The sequence below is a fragment of the Dendrobates tinctorius genome, unplaced genomic scaffold (genome assembly GCF_039654945.1).
Source record: "Dendrobates tinctorius isolate UK_male_01 unplaced genomic scaffold, ASM3965494v1 ptg000086l, whole genome shotgun sequence".
Taxonomy (NCBI): Eukaryota; Metazoa; Chordata; class Amphibia; order Anura; family Dendrobatidae; genus Dendrobates; species Dendrobates tinctorius.
Window position 1 is genome coordinate 21,926,125 of NW_027361754.1, and position 22,256 is coordinate 21,948,380.

Sequence of the window (22,256 nt, forward strand, 5' to 3'; positions counted from 1 at the left end):
TGATCTTGACGATCTCCTGATTTCAGATTCACCTGATTTTTCTGTTGCTCCTTCAGTGGTTGAAGAATCCAGCCAGACCTCTACATCCTCCTTGTTATTGTCTTGTAATTGTGACTTCAGCTGGACTACTGGCGTGATGTCACAAAACTTGGGGCACACAAAGTTCTCATCAATCACTACATCTCTACTTATTGTGACCTTGTTTGTTTCTGGGTGTAGAATTCTATAACCTTTCTGGGTTTCACTGTAGCCTACCAGGATCCCTTCCTTAGCGTAAGATTCCCACTTAGTTCGCCTTTCTTTGGGAACATGTACAAGTGCTTTACTTCCAAATATTCTTATATGTTGTAGTTATGGCTAGTTTTGGCTTTCTGCTGTTCCATTGCTGTTTTCTCTGTAGCTTTACCTGGTAGTCTGTTCTGAAGATAGCAAGCTGTCATGATTGCTTCACCCCAATATGTTGTGGGCAGATTTGCATCAAACAACATACTTCTTCCACTTTCACAGAGTGTTCGGTTCCTTCTTTCCGCAACACCATTTTGCTCAGGATTGTACGGTACAGTGGTCTGAAATAGGATTCCATTTTTCTTTAAAATGCTCTGTGTCTCATTACTTGTGTATTCAGTCCCATTATCTGCACGTAGAATCTTTGGCATTCTCCCAAATTTATTATATACCTCAGCTAGATATACTTCAAGTTTCTCTGGAACTTCTTTCTTGCTGTGAAGCAGATGGACAACTGTATATCTTGAATGATCATCAATAAATGTGAGAAAATATCTCTTCTTCCCAGGAGTCTGAGTGCTCATTGGACCACAGACATCTGTATGTATTAAATCTAGTGTCTGTTCTGTTCTTGTAGTACTTCTCTTAGGAAAAGCTTTTCTAGACATTTTCCCTTTGATGCAGCTAGTACATTTCATTATCTGGTTACATAGATCAATTGTAATGTCCTCAGCTAGTTGCTTTTGAACTAACTTCCTTATTGCTTCTGGGTCTCTGTGTGCTAGGCGCCTATGCCATACATGAATGCAGTTATTGTGCCTTTCTTCCTGAGCAGTATACACACACTCTTTGCATTTAAGCTGGTAAAGTTCATTTGCGATGTTTCCTTCTGCTAGTGTGTGGCCCTCTTTTGAGATGATGCAGCTATCATGTTTAAATGTAACTTCATTTCCTTGTTTTGTGACTTTCTTCACAGATAGTAAATTACTCTCAAGAATAGGCACATAGAGCACATCTTTTACTGGGATGCTTTGTGTTGGTGAGATTTGACAATCAATATAACCATCTCCTATATCTTGTGAAGTCATGTACTGACCATCAGCCATAATCACTTTCTCTGACTTACTTTGGTTAAGCTTAGAAAAGAAGTCCCTGTTATTAGTCATGTGACTAGTTGCTCCAGAGTCTATACACCATGCATGCTTTGATGTATTTACACTGACAGTAAATGCAGTTTCAGTATTCACAGAATCATTTTCTGCAGACACAGCACTTTTAACCCTTTGAAGACTGCTTTGCTTTTTCATCTGATTCATTCTAGCTTTCCAGACTCTGCAGTTGGCTTTCAAATGTCCTGATTTCTTGCAAACAAAACATTCACGTGTTTCTTCTAGGTGCTTTCTGTTATCATTTAGATTTTGTGTCTGTAAAGCAGATTCTGCATCACATGTCCTGCTGTTTACACCTTCCGCTTTCCGCTTATATTCATCTATGAGCTTCCCTCTGACATACTCCAATGTAAGCTCATCATCTGGGCGCGCATCTAGTGCGGTTACAAGCCTGTCATAGTTTTCTGGAAGACCACGAAGCAGTAATGCGGCTACATGAAAGTCCTTCAAATCTTCCCCAATGCCTCTCAGGCATTCTACAATCTCTAGAATGCTTGTTATGTAGTCCTGCATATCCTGGCCATTCTGTAGTTTAGACTGGTACAATTTTCTCATGAGATAAAGTTTATTGCTTAAATTTATCCTCTCATGCACCTTTTGCAGCTGCTCCCACATTTCTCTTGCAGTTTCACTTTTACACACATGCACAATCTGATCATCATCTATACTGAGTGATATGGTACTTTGTGCTTTCTGATCCATCTCTATCCACTCCTGTGATACTGGGTCAGGTTTAGGCTCCTGTGTGTATTTCCACATACCTTCTCTTATCAGCAGCATTTTCACTTTGAATTTCCAGGATTGATAATTCTGGTTAGTGAGACTTGGTACTGTAAACTTCATGGAGTTGCTGCTGCTGGTGGCCATCTTTGCTGTCTTCCTTTCTTTTCTTTTCTCAGTGCTCTGGGGATCTGGGACTCTAGGACTCTGGGCCCATAACCTGTTAGCAGCGGATTAATCAGCATAACATCCAGAGTCAGCAACACAGAATGTAGATTTATTCATATCCAGGTTGAACAGCTTACAGCATGAAATGTGATCAGTCTGGTATCTGCTGTAGCTTGCAGCATGGGAGCATTACAACAAAAAAGGAAGAGAAGGAGGGGGCATCCTGTCTGTTTTTTTTTTTTGTCACTGAACTTTGTTAACAATCTCACAATATGCACAATATATAAAACAGTACAGTAGTAGTTGTTGCAATACATGCAGATCAATATGCATTATTCCAACACAACTTGATACTAGTTTCATACTTCAAAATTTTGGTGGTAAATCCTTGCCACACAGATAGGTTGTGTGTTCTGACTTCTGTAATGGGTCGCCCTCCCAGGGCTGTGGGGTACCCGGTGCCGGGCCGGTCCTTCAGAGGGGAATGTCACAGCAGCGGTGACCTGGTCCGTGGCCCTGGGCGCCCATGTAAAAGGGGTTTGAGTGATGGAATAAAGTTTATGAGTGATTTGTGATGCCACCTGTGGTGTTCGGCAAGGGAGGTGTTAAGCCAACCCTGCAGACAGATCATCTGAGACAGATGGTGTGGTGCAGCAGTGATGTTATAGCCCTCCACAGGCAGGGCTGTAGTCCCAGGGCAGTGTAGATCGGTGAGGATAGATGTTGAGGAAGAGGGTGCAGTGTCTGGCACAGAGATGTAGCAGTGCTGAAGAAGTTGCAGGAAGAAGGCAAGGACACAACAAAGTGTAGTTTCTTTACCTTTACTTTGTAAGTGCAGTCCAGGGTCCAGATTATAGATGGCACAGGAGCTGATTAGCCTGGAAGCAACTTAGGAATCTCTCTATCAGATGGGTTGTGTAGTCTCCTCTCTAGCGCTTACTTGAGGTACATGCAGTACTGTGTAAAACTGACGTTCCTCCTTCTTCTTCCCTTTTGGATCTACCTCGTATGGCAGACAGCTGTAGCCTTCTATCTCCTTTGGCTCACACGTTGCTGTTGTGCCTCCGAGTCTTAGAAGGGAATAGCGCATTTACAGCTTCCTATTCCGCTGGTTTCTGTTGCAGGACCGTCAGTATCCATACAACCTTGGAGACCAGGCTCCAGATCATGCGCTCCAGCTGGGAATGAGCCTCAACTCTCTGCTCAATCCCTAGCTCCTCTCTCCACATCCACACACTTCACCCTCCTCACAGAAGTGACTAATTTCCCTTCCTGGCCCTCAGAGAGCACTCCTCCCCCAATTCTGGTTCAGAGCTCCCTCTGCTGGCCCGGAGTGGGAACTGTGTTGCATGTTATGGTTAACAGCTAGAGAGACCCTTCATTGCTTCCAAGCCTGACATCACCCTCCCTGGAGGAAGGCAATGCCACTGTGGCGACCATACTCCTGGGGGCGCCACATGTAACATCATTTGGGTGATAATGTAACATCAATTAACATCAGAGAAAGCTTTGGCCCGCTGCCCCCAATGCCCCTCCTCTTAACTGCTCAGCCCTGTTCTTCCAAAACAGCTTCTCCACCATGACAGAAGATCAGCTCTCCACCCTTCTGTCAAGATCACAACTCACTACTTGCATGCTTGACCCGCTCCTATCCCACCTCATCCCTAACTTTCCCACAGTCTTCATCCCAACCCTAACACATCTCTTCAACCTTTCACTTGGTGTCTTCCCCTCATCCTTCAAACATGCTTCAATCACACCTGTCCTCAAAAAGCCCTCCCTCGACCCATTCTTTGTGTCTAGCTATTTCCCGATATTACTTCTCCTTTGCATCAAAACTACTGGAACAACACGTCCATCTTGAACTGTCCTCCCACCTCTCCTCCCTCTTTTACCGGTTGCAATCTGGTTTCTGACCGCATCGCTCAACTGTAACTGCCCTATTAAAGTCACCAATGACCTACTATCCGCCAAAAACAAGTGACACCTCTCTGTCCTCCTCCTCCTGGACCTGTCTTCTGCCTTTGACACTGTAGACCATTACCTCTTGTTACCGACTTTCTCATGCCTTGGCATCACAGATTTGGCCCTATCCTGGATGTTGTTATATCTAACAGACTGGACATTCAGTGTCTCCCTTTTCCACACTACCTCCTCACCTCGTCCGCTGTCTGTCAGTGTTCCCCAAGGCTCAGTTCTAGGACCTCTACTCTTCTCCATCTACACCGCCGGCCTGGGACAACTCATAGAATCACGCGGTTTGCAGTATCATCTCTATGCCGATGACGCGCAGATCTACCTATCCGGACCCGACATCAAATCCTTACTAACCAAAATTCCACAATGTCTGTCCACTATTTCATCTTTCTTTTTTGCGCGCTTTCTAAAACTGAACTTGGACAAAACAGAATTCATCATCTTTCCCCATCTCACTCTACCTCTCCACCAGATCTATCCATCAATGTCAATGGCCGCTCACTTTCCCCAGTCCCGCATGCTCGGTGTCTCGGGGTGATCTTTGACTCTACCCTCTCTTTCAAACCACATATCCAAGCCCTTCTTTTCTCCTGCCGACTCCAACTCAAAAATAATTCCCGGATCCATACATTCCTTGACCAAGAAACTACGAAAACACTTGTGCATGCCCTCATCATCTCCTGCCTTGACTATTGCAACCTCCTACTCTCTGGCCTTCCCTCTAGCACTCTTGCACCACTCCAATCTATACTAAACTCTGCTGGCCGACTAATCCACCTGTCTACCCGTTATTCCCCAACCTCTCCTCTCTGCCAAGCCCTACATGGGCTTCCTATTGTCCAGAGGCTCCAGTTCAAAACCCTAACTATGACATACAAAGCCATCCACAACCTTTGTCCTCCATACATCTGTGACATGGTCTCCTGGTATTTACCTACACGCAACTTTCAATCATCTCAAGATCTCCTTCTCTACTTCCTTCTTATCTCTTCTTCCCACAACCGCATACAAGACTTCTCCCATGCTTCCCCTGTAGGTACAGCAGGTATGCGGGATGCAGTGACGAGACTCGAGACGGATGTAACTTTTGGTGGTGGCTTTTATATATTTGGATGCCGATGGGGCTATACTGAGCAACCGAACAAGATAACAATTGTCCTCACAGGGGCCAAACACAAAGAAACATGGGTAATGAGAACATGACTAACTCACCGAAGGCCAGTCACTATAGGGCCGCGGTATGGCCGACTACGGGTCCTTAGTTACTATGTGTCACTTGGCCATCCTGACGTCCCACGGCATGCTGTCTGATGATGCTTCGGTGTTGCAGTCGCTGGGCCAAGCCGCTGAGGATCTGGCGGAGGCTTCGGGCGTTCCTACGCCAAGCAAGGTGGGGGCACAACAGGCCCTAGGAGAGTCCTTTGGCGGGGTAACCCCCTGAGGAGGCAGTGGAATACCGCCTGTTAGCAGGGGGATAGAGGCTGCAGTCCCCGGGCAGGGACGAGCCGCAGTGATGCGGAGTGGAGGCTGGCAGGCCGCTGGCACGGCCTGGGGCTGTGCTGGGAGTCCCACGGATGGCAAGGGGCAGGCCCCAGCTGTAGGCTGGGGTGGGGCAGTGGTGGCTGCGGGAGGCAACGGGCAGGCCGCTGCCCACGAGTGAGGATGAGGCGACCGCGGGCGGCAGCGGGCAGGCCGCAGCCGTGAGCTGGAGTGGAGCGGCAACGGCCGCGGGTGGCAGCGGGCAGGCCGCAGCCATGGACTGGAGTGAAACGGTGTTCCTTGGTCAGTCGGCTCAGTGCCATCTCTCTGCGGTCCACAGCGAGTCTCCCTCCCGTATGTCCTGCCGCTGTATTCCTCTCTGGTGGCTGCTAGAGGTTCTTACTCTCTGTCATGCTTGAGGTCCCCTGCTCCTCCTCTGCCAATCTGCTGACTCACCCTCGCTAGCGTCCTCCGCCCCTTTTATATTAGCTCCTCCCCCAACCATTCTGGAAGTCTCTGCCATCCGTCCTCTAATTCTGTCCCCTGGAAACAGACCCCCTAGGAACCTTGGTGATGGTCCCCTTGGTTCCGGCCCGGAAAAGTGGCGGGGGGCCCTTCCTCCTACACCCCCATATTCTGGAACGCTCTACCCCAACACATCAATCTTTCGCCTACCACGGAAACCTTCAAAAGAAACCTGAAGACCCACCTCTTCTAGAAAGCCTACAACCTGCAGTGATCCTCAGTCTACTGTACCGCCGCACAACCTGCTCTACCATCTCCTAGTGTATCTTCACCCATCCCCTGTAGACTGTGAGCCCTCACGAGCAGAGTCTTCTCTCCTTTTGTACTTGTGTGTGTTTGTATAGCCCATCTTTATTGTGATTGTCTTTGTATGCCTTTTTTTCACATGTAAATCGCCATGGAATAAATGGCACTATAAAAATGAATAATAATAATAATAAGATGTCATGCCTATTTGCTTCATATTTGCTTCATATAAGCCTTCGGAATATAATGTTGTAAAAGTGAAAGCAAGTTGGTGAAGTTGCTGGTTTCTCATTTGTGAAAGTAATTGTAATCTTTACTATTTCTCCACTGCGTGTGTGGCTAACCTCATCCTTGATCTTATTTAGTTTCTTTGGAAAGAAAAGAACAGCTCCATCAAAACCACGTGCTTTCCTATTGATTCATCATGCTGGTAAAGTAGAGGTGACCTTAAGGATCTAGATTCCATCTGTGGACTGTAGTCCACCCCACTGGGGTCTAGCAATCAATTTGACAGTTTGTGCACAGCTGAACAGAGTTGCCAGAAAAAGCAGATTTTGATTTGATTTGTTTTTTTTCCTGCACAATTGTGTATAGAACTAGGGTAAGACAGAGGAAAAACAGTTGAATGGAGGACTGAAATGCCACATTTTGTAGCCCACAGATAGATGAGGCGTCTGATGGAGATAGCCCACTTTCAAATATCTGACCTGTATTTTTTGTTTTTTTTCCGACACAATAGTGTATAGAACTAGGGTAAGACACAGCAAAAACAGTTGAATGGATGCCTTAAATGCTACATTTTGTAGCCCACAGATAGATGAAGCAAAATGGTGTCAAGAAATTATATAACACACATAATGAATGATTCCCTACTAAAATTTAAGAAGGGACTGGATGCCTTTCTTGAAAAGTATAATATTACAGGGTATATACACTAGTTTCCTTAATATTGCGTTGATCCAGGGAGCTAGTCTGATTGCCGTATGTGGAGTCGGGAAGGAATTTTTTTCCCCAATGTGAAGCTTACTGTTTGCCACATGGGTTTTTTTTGCCTTCCTCTGGATCAACATGTTAGGGCAAGTTAGGATAGGATATGGGTTGAACTAGATGGACTTAAAGTTTCCCTTCAACCTTAATAACTATGTAACTATGTTACTATGTCACTCCCAAAAAATTTTACAGTACCACAAAAATGGCAGAATTTTCTGCGCTCTCAGATGAGATGGCTGGGACAGGAAAACTCATTTAAAATAGCTGGATTTTCACGCTGGACTATGAAAAGGATCTGGCTGTATTCTGCAGTGTTAACAAGCAAATGGAGAAAAAAAAGGGTGATCGGATTGTTTTGGAATAAAATAATCAGGATTAAGATGCAAAAAAAATATTCCTACCCACTGATTCCTGGTGCTAGGTATATACGGTCAATATATGTATTAGGCAGCAGCAGAAGCACCAGACAGTAATGGAATAGACCCTCTTGATGCATGCAAAGCCTGCCTGCTACTGCTATCTATATACCCACTGACACTCCCTGCCTATCTACCACTGCAATCTATATACCCCGTAATTAGTCCTTAGGCCAGGATCACACTACCATGTGTGATGGGAGAAACTCGCACAAGTCTCTCGCATCAGCACCCAGCGCTGCGGCTGGCACTCAGAACCGGAGCTGCGGCTGCATGTATTTCTATGCAGCCGCAGCTCCGGTCCTTAGTGCCGGCGGCAGCGCCAGATGTTGATGTGAGAGACTTGTGTGAGTTTCTCGCATCACACACGATGGTGTGATCCCAGCCTTAGAAGGACTGTTGATTAATCTGGATTTGTGTATGCTATTATGGTATACCCACACTAACTTATAAACCCCCAAATCTGACCCTGTCTTGGAAGCAACTCTCCCTACACTATCTGATTCCGTAGGTGACTGTGATGAGCAGTGTGGCGGCAGGTCTCATATAGACCTGATGACGCTGTGTGGCCAATCACTGTAATACCACAACCAAGATGGCTGTGGCAATACAGTGCGTGGCAGACAATCCCTGCATGTTGATTGGTGCTCTAAAGAGCACCAAACATGCAGGGCGGGGACCCGAATTCTCGTCGAGCAAACCCGCGTGTACAGCGATACTCGGGCGAGTACCGAGCGTTACCAAGTATGCTCACTCACCACTATTCTTTACAGTTACAGTCTAGACAAAGTATGGAATGCATTAACCCTAGAGGTTGAAATGACAGGTACAAGGGCAGCATTTAGGGAAGTGTTGAATGTTTATCTATAAGCAAATCCTTTAGAGAGCTATAAAGTGATCCAGAGAGGTTGAATGTATTTCACTCCTTGTATCTTTTCTCCTTCCCGTAACTACATTATGTGCAGAAATTATATGGAAGAAACCGCTTTAATGTGAAATTGTAATAAACAGAAGACACAGAAGCGGTTGAAGCTGTGTTTGCTCATTTTCTAACAAGCAGACGATTTGTTATATATTCACATTCTTTGGGGTGAGCCAAAAATTTGAAGGACTGTACAGAAGAAAAGTCAATATTTGTTCCTGGCAATAGAACTTGGCAACAAAGTATAAAAAAGTGTCAGAAATGTTTACCATAGTGAATAAAGTGAAGGCAGGTGACCAGAATAAGTAAGCTGAACTCACAACCAAAACTATCTTAAGGTGAAATGTAGCCACAAAATGTCTATTCTGAGTCCAATCTGGTTATAAAGAGATTTTTTTTAGTACATTTATTACTAAGGATTTCATATGTTGTGACAATATAACTTCTGTTTTAGGTGATTTTCTCAGAATTAGCTGTTGTGTGGATGTACATGAGGAATAACACCATTTCTGGCCATTATATGAATAGTATACTGCATTTTCAATAGTTTTCTCCCCTGCAGACTCCTTATCTAATTTTAAGTTGTCTTTGATCTAGTAAGTATGGACTGCTGTAGAGTGTAGAGTGCTGTAATGTATCATATGCCCCGACACACAGAAAAGAGGGGTTCTTGCTCTATCTCTATGTAGTATGTGTTTGGAACCTAAAGCAGCAGCATGAGGGATAAAATGCAGCAGTACTGAGCTGTGCAGCTGTGAATCCATAGCTGGGGTGGCATAAGCACTTATTAGAAAGCAGCAGCATGAAAGACATTAAACAGCAGTACTGAGCTGTGTAGCTGTGAATTTACAGTTGGAGTGGGATAAACACTTATTAGAAAGCAGCAGCATGGAAGACATTATACAGCAGTACTGAGCAGTGTACCTGTGAATCCAGAACTGGGGTGAGATAAATACTTATTAGAAAGCAGCAGCATGGGAGACATATGCAGCAGTACTGAGTAGCATCGCTGTGAAGCCAGAGCTGGGCTGAGACAAACACTTATAAGTGAGCACCAGCATGGAAGATATATTGCAGCAGCACTGTACAGTGTAGCTCTGAATTCACAGATGGAGTGGGAGAAACACTTATTAGAAAGCAACAGCACAATGTTATGCAGCTTTACTGAGCAGTGTAGCTATAGATCTACAGCTACATGGCACAAACAGTTATTAAAAAACAACAGCATGAAGGGTATTATAGAACAGCACTGAAGAGTGTAGCTGTAAGTCACCTGCTGGGGTGGGATAAATACTTATTAGAAAACAGCAGCATGGAAGACATTATGCAGCAGTACTGAGCAGTATAGCTGTAAACCTACAGTTGGGGTGAGATAAAAACTTATTAGAAAACAGCAGCATGCAATACATAACTCAGCAGTATTGAGCACTATTGCTGTGCATACACAGCTGGGGTGGGATAAATACTAAGGCTGAAGTCACACTAACCAGCGCAAAATACGGTCCGTAGTTTACATGCGTAATACGGATGAATGACCCCTAAATAGTGCTCCGTAGGTCATCCGTAAGCCAGGTGCGGTCGCGTATTTTGCGCATGTCTGCATCCGTATGGCGAGATTTTCTCGCAGCCTTGCAAAATGGACATTTAACGGTTTTGAGGCCTGCTAACAATTTAAATCATTAGCCTGGACCCTATTTATACACTCAGAAACAGGTGGCTGCCTCCATTCTGTCCATTTGTGAGCTTGCTTTCACGAGGTGTGTTGGTGTTCTTTGTGCAACATGGCAGAGGGTCTGAGATTCAATACAACTGAGCAGGTTCTCTTTAACTGGCTTTTGTCACGGCGCTTTGGGCAACCATACCCAGTGATAGTGGATCCGCGGAAAAGGAGACGCATGTGGGTCCATCCACTTTTGAGGCAACGACTCACAAGAGGTCATTTTCACCGCCTCTATTCTTCTCTGCGGGAGCATCCGGATAAATTTTACCAGTACTGTCGCATGAGCATTTCCACATTTGATCGACTCTTGGAGACAGTGCGCCCTGGGATCACCTTTCAGGACACAAGGATGCGCAAAGCGATATCTGCAGAGGAGCGACTTCTACTCACAATACGGTATGTACTACACAACCACATTCTCTATATTCCTAATGTGTGTGCTAAAGTATGTTTTTTTGCCTTCTTGGACAAAGTTTAATGCCCTCATCTTACTCAAAATATGTTTCAACTTACACACCAGAATGTTAGCACTAATATGTCCTGCATATCACTTAGTCATTGTGCCACCAAATATGTGTGTGTTATTCTCTCTCATTTCCTACCAAGTTTGGTCGGCATGTAACTGATGTTTTTGGACTTTATGCATTCTAAACTTATCAATTTATGTTGTTCTACAGCTTCCTGTCCACTGGCCTGTCTTATGCCGCCCTCCACCATGAGTTTCTCATTGGAAGATCAACCATTTCAGGCATAGTGAGGTCTACATGTACAGAAATCTGGACAAGACTCCATCAAGTGGTCATGCCCGAGCCCAGGATGGAAGACTGGTTGAGGATCTCAAGGGACTTTGAGGAGGACTGCCAGTTTCCAAAATGTATTGGGGCCCTGGATGGCAAACATATCCGGGTGCGTAAGTCGCCGAACTCTGGCTCCCAATTCTTCAATTATAAACAATACTTTTCTGTTGTATTGTTGGCTCTGGTAGACCCTCAATACAAGTTTATAATTGTTGACATTGGGGCCTATGGAAGGACGGGAGACTCTAGAGTCTTCAATACTTCCATAATGGCTCGGCGGCTACGCACCAACCAGTTGGATCTACCACCACCATGCCAGCTACCAGGCTCCCCTGAAGAATCAGTCCCTTATGTCCTTGTGGCAGATGAGGCATTTCAGTTATCGCGCAATGTCATGAGGCCATATCCCCGGCGCAACCTGGACCACAGGCGAAGAATTTTTAACTTGCGCCTATCACGTGCTAGGCGACTGGTGGAGTGTTCCTTTGGGATTCTTTGTGCCAAATGGTGGGTACTCCAGTCTGCCATTCAGTTGAGTGAACAAAATGTGAATGAAGTTGTGAAAGCCTGTGTTGTTCTGCATAACTTTACCAGAATACATGATTGTTCCTCCTCTGATGGTGTTGTGCGTAGGCCGGACAATGTGCGCAGGGTGAGACCACCTATGAACCCTCAACGTAGACCGCTCTCTGGCCTCAAAGTGCGTGATATTTTCACTAATTACTTTATCTCACCTGAGGGGTCAACTTCTTGGCAAGAGCATGCTGTGTCTATGTTATAATTTGTTTCTTTAAGTGTGTCTAAATATATATTACTCAACCCCTTATGATTCTATGACGGTTTCATTGCATTGGTTAGTGTATGTTAGGATGTTGACAGGGTTTTTGAAAAATCACACAGAGACGTTAACTATAGTAGACAAATTTTTAGTTTTGCCTTTTTTTTGGTTTCTTAAAGGCAAACATAATATTGCCATATGAACATTTTGGCAATGGGCAAAATGGCCCTTTGTGCCTTCTTAAACTTTTTTGAAAAGTAACATTACATAACATAACCCAAAAAAACATTAGGCAATAACAACATTGCTGCATGAGAATATTAAACTAGAAAGGAAAAAAATAGGTGAGCTCCATCAACAAAATTAATGCTAAAAGATAACACTCACATTTCTTCAGAATGTTTTCCAATCATAGAAATATTCCACCATGACAGGCAAGGCTACCTCACGGCTTTCAGACAGATATTACCTGTCTGTAGAACAGAGAATATTTAACCATGCTATACTGGAAAGGATGAAAAAACAAAACTCACTTGTTAAGACTTAGAGAGAGCGTGATATTCTGAAGGCTGGTCGCCTTGATTTGTTACTATAGATTGCTAGCAAAAAAGGTGACTACTTCACTAAGGCCAGCACGCTTTTCCTAGGCATTAGCAAGTGAGTAGTGTATTTTCATCCTTTGACTTTACACTATAGCGCGTTGAAATATTCTCTTTTGTACACACATGTAATATCTGTCTGAAAGGTGTGAGGTAGCCTTGCCTGTCATGATGGATTCTTTAATATGATTGGAAAACATTGTGAAAAAATTAGAATGTAAAATTAGGTAACAACATTTGGTGATGGAGAACACCTGTTTTTTCCTTTGTATTTTGAGCACCAGTGAAACCGCACTGGGCATCTACGGCCATCAGACTTATAAATCCTCATAGGTTGGGGAAGGGGAATGTGGAAGAGCAGCCTGTGGGTGCTGCTGGACACTGTGGCCAAAATCGCCCTGTGTGGGGCCATACTGTTGCCCATGATATTGGAATTGTCCTGCCTCCTGGGACTGTTGGGGATACTGGCCAGAGTAATGATGATGGTGAGGGGCATCTTGTTGGCTGTGGTAGGCACGTGGCTCATACCCACCAATATAGCCAGATTGTCCCCAACCAGATTGGGACCAGCCTCCAACACTGGGTGGGTACAAGTGGCCATATTGGTGGGGTTGGCTAGAGGCTGACATTTGTGGCTGCTGAATAGAAGGTTGGGTAGTGGGAGGAAGGGGTTGAGGTGTAGGCCCACGCATTAGAGGATGTTCGGACCCTGCTTGAGCAAGCATCTGTGTGGATGGTCTCATGCGCATTAGATTTCGGGGGGAGAGCTGCCACCTCTCCAGATATTTGAAAAGCTCATATGGGGTATTGGGGGGGTGCTTGCATCAAGCAGGATCTGAAAACATCCCCTAATACGGAGCCTGACCTCACGGGTAAGGGCACGGAGATAAAGGGTGAGGCTACGTGAGTAGGCCTCCTCCCCATCATCTGTAGTTACTCTTGATAAATAATTGAGGACCCCTGTGTCCACATTGGTCCTGCTCTCTTGAATAGTGACCTGGCGCCTTCTTCGGGTTCGCCGGGATGTAACAGCAGCCTGTGGGGATCCACTGATATGGCCAGTTGGGCTGCTGCTCAAGTTGCCCGGCTCTTCCAGGATGGGTGATGGTGCAGCAGCAGACCGTCCTGGTGGTGTTGTGTGTTGGGCAGCCAATGGGTTGTCCTGTGATGCCTCATCTTCTGCCATCCTTCTTGTAGGGGGAGAAGATGGGCCAGCCACCTCATCCCCTACAGGATCTATTATGGGCTCTGTCTCTGAGGCCGTTCCTCGATCCGTAAGGTTGGATTGTGTTCTGTTATGAAATAGAACAGAGGCAAAAATACATCAATATTTTTGGCCCTGTAAAGTATTTGTGTAATGTGGTGTGAGGTATCTACTTACGGTCTCAGATCCAGAATTGGGGCGAGGAAGGAGAGCCGGTCATAATAGATGTATTTTCTTTTTACATATCTAGCATCCCCACTCCTGGACCGCTGCTGGCATTCCCGGCGGTACTGGTCCCGGTGCTTCGCCAGCGTTTCATCACATCTTCCACTGCAATGTGACAGGAAATATTGTCAAATTCACATATTTGAGAGGTCACATTTGCTACCAGTAGTCTAGGCATGGGGCCTTCTGGGGTGTGCGTTCTACCCATGGTGACATATGTAATTGGGCAGATACACAGGGTCTCTTTAGCTACACTTAATAATTGTTTTGTCTAGTAGCATGAGGAGCTTGTGGCCTAACCCCAAATTATGGCTGTGTATAGTCACGTGTCACATCCAAATCTAACGGCCTCATGAGGCAAAAAGTACATGCACAGGAAGGGGGGGGGTGCTGATTCTATATTCCTTTTTTGTTGCGCGCTAAGGTTACTCATGTTTTGCGTTGTACTTACGAATTTTATGCTGCTCCTCACGTGGTCGGTCACCAAAGTCATGGTACATCTGGTGACAGATGTGCCTCCATGACGCCTCCTTTCTTGCCCGGTTTGCATAATTTGCATCGTGTTGGTCCCAGATTTCGGGACGCTCCTGCACCAGGACAATGAGCATCTCCACATTTATGTAAGTAGACGCCATGCTGCTGCTGTACTCCGTGGAGGCGTACTTCCGGGATGTCTGGAGCGCTTTTTGAGCTCATTTGCATGTCTAGGCTTCCTGATGATGGATTGGCCCATTTCCTGTCACCAGCCAAAAGAACTGCATATTTCTCGCAGGTCACACGTCTGGTCAGTGTGTAATCCGTATTTTTTGCGCACCCATAGACTTGCATTGGCGTACTACGGGCGTAGTACGCTGACAATCGCAGCATGCTGCGATTGGCACGGAGCGTAGGATACGGATGAGAAATATACGCCTGGTGCGAGGGACCCCATAGAAAATCATTTGTCCTTGTCTAATGCGTGCTTTTAGCGCCTCTCACTCCGCCGTATTCCTCGCCAGTGTGACCCCAGCCTTATTAGAAAAAAACAGCATGGAAGACATTATGCAGCGGTACTGAGTAGTATAGCTGTGAATACAGAGCTGGGTGGGATAAACACTTATTAAAAAACAGCAACAAGGGTTGGTGTATGTCTGTTCCTCTCTCTCTCTTGCTGCTCATCCATTGTCCTTCCTCTCACTAGATTTTAGCAGATTTTCAGAGTAAGTGATGATTTTAAGGAGCAGGAAAAGTGGCTCTTAATTGAAGGCAGGAGGAAAACATTAGCCATCATATGACATGCTTTTCCAGAAGATGGGTTGTACATCTTTCAGCTCTTTTTTTAATGCATGAATTATTTTGGGACTAAAAATTATTTTTGCAATTGAGTTTCACTGCATCGTGCATGTATTTAATCCACATGTGTTAGCCTAACTACATACTGTATTGAACTGATTTAACCAGCTTACTTCAATACAGCTCTATAAAGTGCAGTGTAAAGCAATAAATCTTTTATTAGTGAATAGTCTCGGCGGGTTGCGTGCTAGAGCTGTGGTTTTCCTCTCATGGCGTATTTGTTCTTTGCAGGAATGTTTAGGAGGAAAGGTGTCAATCCTTTGACTTTGTATTGTTAACATGTTCTTTTCATCTGTAGATAAGGTGTAGATTGTATTTCTCATTTCATATTTTCTGTGACTCAGTGTTCAAATGCATGAAAAGATCCGGAAAAGAGGCAGTCGTTAGCAGGCACAGGTATAAAGGGCACATTCCATTGGTCTATTGAATGGTGCCACAGAAGTCTGATGTGGCACAACAACAACAAGAGGAGGGGAACTGGAACCACTGGAACTGATGAGGCAGACTAGAAGAGTGGATTCACCGATGAGCGGTTGCATCATGCCAGCGGTCAGTCGCATCATGACACCGCTCAACCATGCAATCCAGACGTAGCAGAGTTGGGCTCTTTGTGGGACAAATAGATTGTTGTCAGACATGTGAGGAATGTGGCATTTTATTATTTTTTTTACAGTAATAAATGGGTAAAAGAGGGTGGGGAGTGTTTATATCAAATAGAAGAATCTGTGTCTTTATTTCAAACAAAGGAATTTACTCTCTCTCTGTCTTTTTTACATTTGACTATGGGGTTAGTAATGGGGGTGGCTTATAGTCACCTCTCCATTACTAACCCTTGGGCTTGATGTCAGTGGCCATAAAACAGCCATAAAACCCCAATGTTATTACCCCACTTGCCACCACACCAGGACAAGTCTGAAGAGCGGAGACTAAACACCCGATTTGGTGCATCTTATGGATGCATCTTATGGCTGCGCCATTTCTGGCATGGCTGAGGTCTGATGTTCTTAGCTTGGGAGGGGGGCAATATCCAGGACCCCTTCTCAGGCTATTAATATAAGCAAACAGCTCTCTGCTTAGCCTTTGCTGCCAAGAAACTATAGCGGAACCCTACGCCAAAATTTATCTGGGCTACCCGTAAACTAATTAATAAAGGCTAAGAAAACAGCTGTGCGCTGTTAATAATAGCCTGGGAATATTTGGGGATATTGGTCCCTCTCCCAGATTATTAACATCAGCCCCCAGCAGTCAGCTTTCCCTCTGCTGGTTATGAAAATTATGCTAGAGCCCACACCATTTTTTAAAAATTATTTATTTAATACATGATGTACACTGCGGGTGCTGAATACAACTCTCATCATTGTTGCCTGGTCATGCTGATCTCAGGGAGACCAGTCAACAATGATGAGAGCTGCCTTCAGCATTTGGTGCCTGGGAACAGCGCAAACTGTATAGCTTTTCCCAAGTGCCGGTACGTGTCACACTGATGCGGCACATGAATGGTACATGGATGCCACACATACAGTTGGGGCCAAAAGTATTGACACCCCTGCAATTCTTTCAGATAATACTCAGTTTCTTCCTGAAAATGATTGCAAACACAAATTCTTTGGTATTATCTTCATTTAATTTGTCTTAAATGAAAAAACACAAAAAGAATTGTCCTAAAGCAAAATTAGATATAATTCCACACCAAACATAAAAAAAGAGGGTGGACAAAAGTATTGGCACTGTTCGAAAAATCATGTGATGCTTCTCTAATTTGTGTAATTAACAGCATCTGTAACTTACCTGTGGCACCTAACAGGTGTTGGCAATAACTAAATCACACTTGCAGCCAGCTGACATGGATTAAAGTTGACTCAACCTCTGTCCTGTGTCCTTGCGTGTACCACATTGAGCATGGAGAAAAGAAAGAAGACCAAAGAACTGTCTGAGGACTTGAGAAACCAAATTGTGAGGAAGCATGAGCAATCTCAAGGCTACAAGTCCATCTCCAAAGACCTGAATGTTCCTGTGTCTACCGTGCACAGTGTTATCAAGAAGTTTAAAGCCCATGGCACTGTGGCTAACCTCCCTAGATGTGGATGGAAAAGAAAAATTGACAAGAGATTTCAACGCAAGATTGTGCGGATGTTGGATAAAGAACCTCGACTAACATCCAAACAAGTTCAAGCTGCCCTGCAGTCCGAGGGTACAACAGTGTCAACCCGTACTATCCGTCGGCGTCTGAATGAAAAGGGACTGTATGGTAGGAGACCCAGGAAGACCCCACTTCTTACCCCGAGACATAAAAAAGCCAGGCTGGAGTTTGCCAAAACTTACTTGAAAAAGCCTAAAACGTTTTGGAAGAATGTTCTCTGGTCAGATGAGACAAAAGTAGAGATTTTTGGGCAAAGGCATCAACATAGAGTTCACAGGAGAAAAAAAGAGGCATTCAAAGAAAAGAACACGGTCCCTACAGTCAAACATGGCGGAGGTTCCCTGATGTTTTGGGGTTGCTTTGCTGCCTCTGGCACTGGACTGCTTGACCATGTGCATGGCATTATGAAGTCTGAAGACTACCAACAAATTTTGCAGCATAATGTAGGACCCAGTGTGAGAAAGCTGGGTCTCCCTCAGAGGTCATGGGTCTTCCAGCAGGACAATGACCCAAAACACACTTCAAAAAGCACTAGAAAATGGTTTGAGAGAAAGCACTGGAAACTTCTAAGGTGGCCAGCAATGAGTCCAGACCTGAATCCCATGGAACACCTGTGGAGAGATCTAAAAATGGCAGTTTGGAGAAGGCACCCTTCAAATATCAGGGACCTGGAGCAGCTTGCCAAAGAAGAAAGGTCTAAAATTCCAGCAGAGCATTGTAAGAAACTCATTGATGGTTCCCCGAAGCGGTTGGTCGCAGTTATTTTGGCTAAAGGTTGTGCAACCAAGTATTAGGCTGAGGGTGCCAATACTTTTGTCTGGCCCATTTTTGGAGTTTTGTGTGAAATGATCAATGTTTTGATTTTTGCTTCATTCTCTTTTGTGTATTTTTCATTTAAGACAAATTAAATGAAGATAATAATACCAAAGAATTTGTGATTGCAATCATTTTCAGGAAGAAACTGAGTATTATCTGACAAAATTGCAGGGGTGTCAATACTTTTGGCCACAACTGTATGTAACACATGGATACGGATGGCACTGGTACTGGTTTCCCAGGTGCTGGTATGTGTCACACAGATGGTACATGGATGTCATCATGCCACACATATGCAGCACACAGACACGGATAGCACCAGTACTGTTTTTTCCAGTACTGGTAATATCATCAGGAAGTGTGAAAGGGCCTAATGTGTATGGGGAACCAGCTTACTGATGGCGAATGTTCGATTTTGGACTGCAAACAGCATTATTTTCCTGGAGATAAGCCGCCGGCCGACGTGTCATAGAGAACAAAGGAGCCTTTAGCTAAATGAGCACACCTGTGTATTGGAAAGTCAGCTGTGATGGCTTTTAACTGAATGAGCAGCTGAAGTTTTGTTCACCCAACAGCCATCTTAGGCTGTTTCACACTTCCTGATATTTCCGGTACTGGAAAAACCTTTTTGGTGCTATTCGTGTCCGTGCTTCTGTGTGTAACATGTGAGGGGCATCTGTGTGCTGTCCATGTGCCGCATTAGTGTGACACATACCCGTGCCTGGGGAAAAAGAAGTAAAAAAAAAAAAAGAATAAAAGTTTGCACTGGGAACCTTTATGGCTATTGACCCCTTCCCAGAATATTAACACCAGCCCCCAGCTGTCTGCTTTCCCTCAGCTGATTGGGAAAACTAAGGGGGACCCCACAATGATTTTTTGATTTAAGTATTTATTTAACATGCAAAAGACACAGTCATGGTGCAGATTACAAGTCTCATCAGTGTCGTTGGTCTTGCTGATCGCAGGGAGACCAGGTGACAATAATGAGAGCTGCATTCAGCACATGGCGCCTGGGAACAGCGGCAACTGTACTAGTTTTCTCAGGCGCCATCAGTGTGAACGTGTCCGGGACGTATTGTGGGCTGTGCTGCCGACAAAAAATGGACATGTCAACATGTTTTGCAAATGGGCACATGGTCTGTGGAATCACACTGACATGTACACAGACTCATAGATTTGAATGGGTCATGTGTGCAAGTGTCTCCGGTACGTGTGATAACTGTCACCACATGAACCTGGAGACACTGATGTGTGAAAGAGCCCTAATATACAGTATATGGTGGCCTTAGTACAATAGGTGCCCACCACATAGCCACAAATTACTGTCATCATATGAGTTTGTAGGAGAAAGTATGTCTACAGCACAGGTGCCCCCATTGCCTGGGAGAAAAGCACAATGCCCCCCAACTTGGCAGCCCCCTCTAGATAGCTGCATATCCACATCATCCAGTAGTTCTGCAACTGAACATAGGTGAAACCAGGTTTATTGAGACCTGGATTTCATGGGAGATTTGGGGATAGTATTCTTGAATGGTTGGGGTATTGCTCTGACACTAACGGGGCACAGCTTATGCTACTGCTACAATGCCGCAGCTTTTTATACAACATTATTTATTTAGGAGCCAAAAGCACCATGTTCTGTCCCGTGCAACATTGGTGCGTGCAGTGTAATAACTTTTATATATCTTTTTATGATGGACGCTACATCTTTATACTTTAGCCAATTTGCATCTTTGATATTTTTGCACTGGGGGAATGTTGTGTTTCCTGGATATTTGGGAGTTGTGATGTTCTGCAGCGCTGTACTCTTTGCACACAGCGCTCTACTTTGCTGGAGCATTTTACCACTTCACTGACTAATTTCACGTAACCACATTTTGCATAAATCACCTTTACTCCAAAGTAAATAACCTATGGCTCGTATACTGCCTTTACTTTCGAAGACAATAAGTAAAACTCCACCTGCCCATTACCTTTATATTGCCATGCTATTTACACTTGTAACCTCAATTTACAAAGCTTGAATTTCCATTCTACAAAATCTGTCCCTCTTTATGGTGTCGTTAATTTGTTGTTTCTGTTAGCACAAACTTTTTATAAACAGTACAGAACCGGATAAGAATGTCGATGAAACTGACGGGACAGGGAGGACCTAATCCAATCAAGGCTAATTTTACAGAAAAGTTTGGATCCGATTTTTTGGGTGACTCTCTTTGTGCACCCTATGGCTGATTTATTGTAGGACAGAAAGGATTTTGTTGTGACATGGAACGACATCGAATAATGACACTAGTTCATTCTATGAAGAGACTGTACCAGTGATTGGATAGAAGAAGACGAGCCGACCGGAATGGAGTAGCGCGGTTGGAAAGGTCACGGCTAGGTGTTAATTTGATTTTTTATTTATTCTCCGGTGTCTGGATTCAAAATAATTGATTTGTGTCGAATATACTGTATTTGATACCAATTTGTGCGAATATTTCAAATTCACATTTTGGCAAATTTTTGATCCTTGCTTAGGGGCTGGTGAAGACAAAATATTTCATATCACGAGTATTTGCATGATCAGACTACATGAAACAACATGAATAAGCAGAGCTGAGTTTGTCACAGAGTCCTAGGCAGCACTGCCATATTAGTTAGGCACAATGATATAGCATAGCAAAGTTTGTCATAACGGCAGAGCTGATCAATGCTGTAGCAGTGTTACCCAAAGATATGGATCCACGGGGTAACGTTTCTCCATGCGGAGAGTGGAATGTTAGGCCTGCCATGTGAAGATGAGGAGACTTTTAAGCCTTGCAATGCTCTTCTGGGAAATTAAATATGAAAAATGTCTCTTCAGGGAAGAAGAGGACAAGAAGTCTAGTGCTCTAGTCCTCTTCCCCTCTGAAAAGACAATTTTCCGGTTTTAATTCCCAGAAGAGCATTGCATGGCTTAAAAGTCTCCTCATGACAGACTTGACATGCAACTCTCTGCAAGGAGAAATGTTACCCTGTGGATCCCTGTCAGACGCCTCTCACACAGCCAAACCAGATCTCACCCTTTGCACTAACGAGGGGCAGTACCCAGAAACACAGTGTCTGAAAATTGAGAGTATGGTTTGGCTTTTATTCTAAGTCATGTGACAAGGCTCATTAAAGGGTTAACATTGACTTTTAGAATTGTTACTTCCCATAGGTGGCACTAGAGTTTTAGTCCTCTTCTTCTCTGAAGAGACAATTTTCACCCAAAGATATAGCTTGGTTATATTTGTCACAGAGTTAAGACAGATCTAGCCAGCAGTGTAGCAGAGAAAGCCAATAATATACCAGAGCTAGGCTGGTCACAGAGTTAAGGCAGATCTAGCCAGCAGTGTACAGAGATAGACAATGATATACCAGAGCTAGGTTTGCCTCAGAGTTAAGGCAGATCTAGCCAGCAGTGTAACAGAGATAGCCAATGATATACCAGAGCTAGGCTGATCACAGAGTTAAGGCAGGTCTAGCCAGCAGTGTACAGAGATAGCCCATGATATACCAGAGCTAAGTTTGTCACAGAGTTAAAGCAGGTCTGTCCAGCGGTGTAGCAGAGATAGCCCATGATATACCAGAGCTAGGCTGGTAACAGAGTTAAGGCAAATCTAGCCAGCATTGTAGCAGAGATAGCCCATGATATACCAGAGCTAGGCTGGTAACAGAGTTAAGGCAAATCTAGCCAGCATTGTAGCAGAGATAGCCCATGATGTACCAGAGCTAGGTTTGTCACAGAGATAAGGCAGGTCTGTCCAGCGGTGCAGTAGAGATACCCAATAATATAGACAGTGTA

The 22,256-nt window shown here is 44.5% G+C and overlaps 1 protein-coding gene across 1 annotated transcript in view; it reads left to right on the top strand.

The window, feature by feature from the left end:
* Positions 1-22,256, top strand: part of POU2AF1 (POU class 2 homeobox associating factor 1) — a 91,859-nt gene that overhangs the window by 66,246 nt on the left and 3,357 nt on the right. The gene's annotated exons all lie outside the window — the stretch shown is intronic.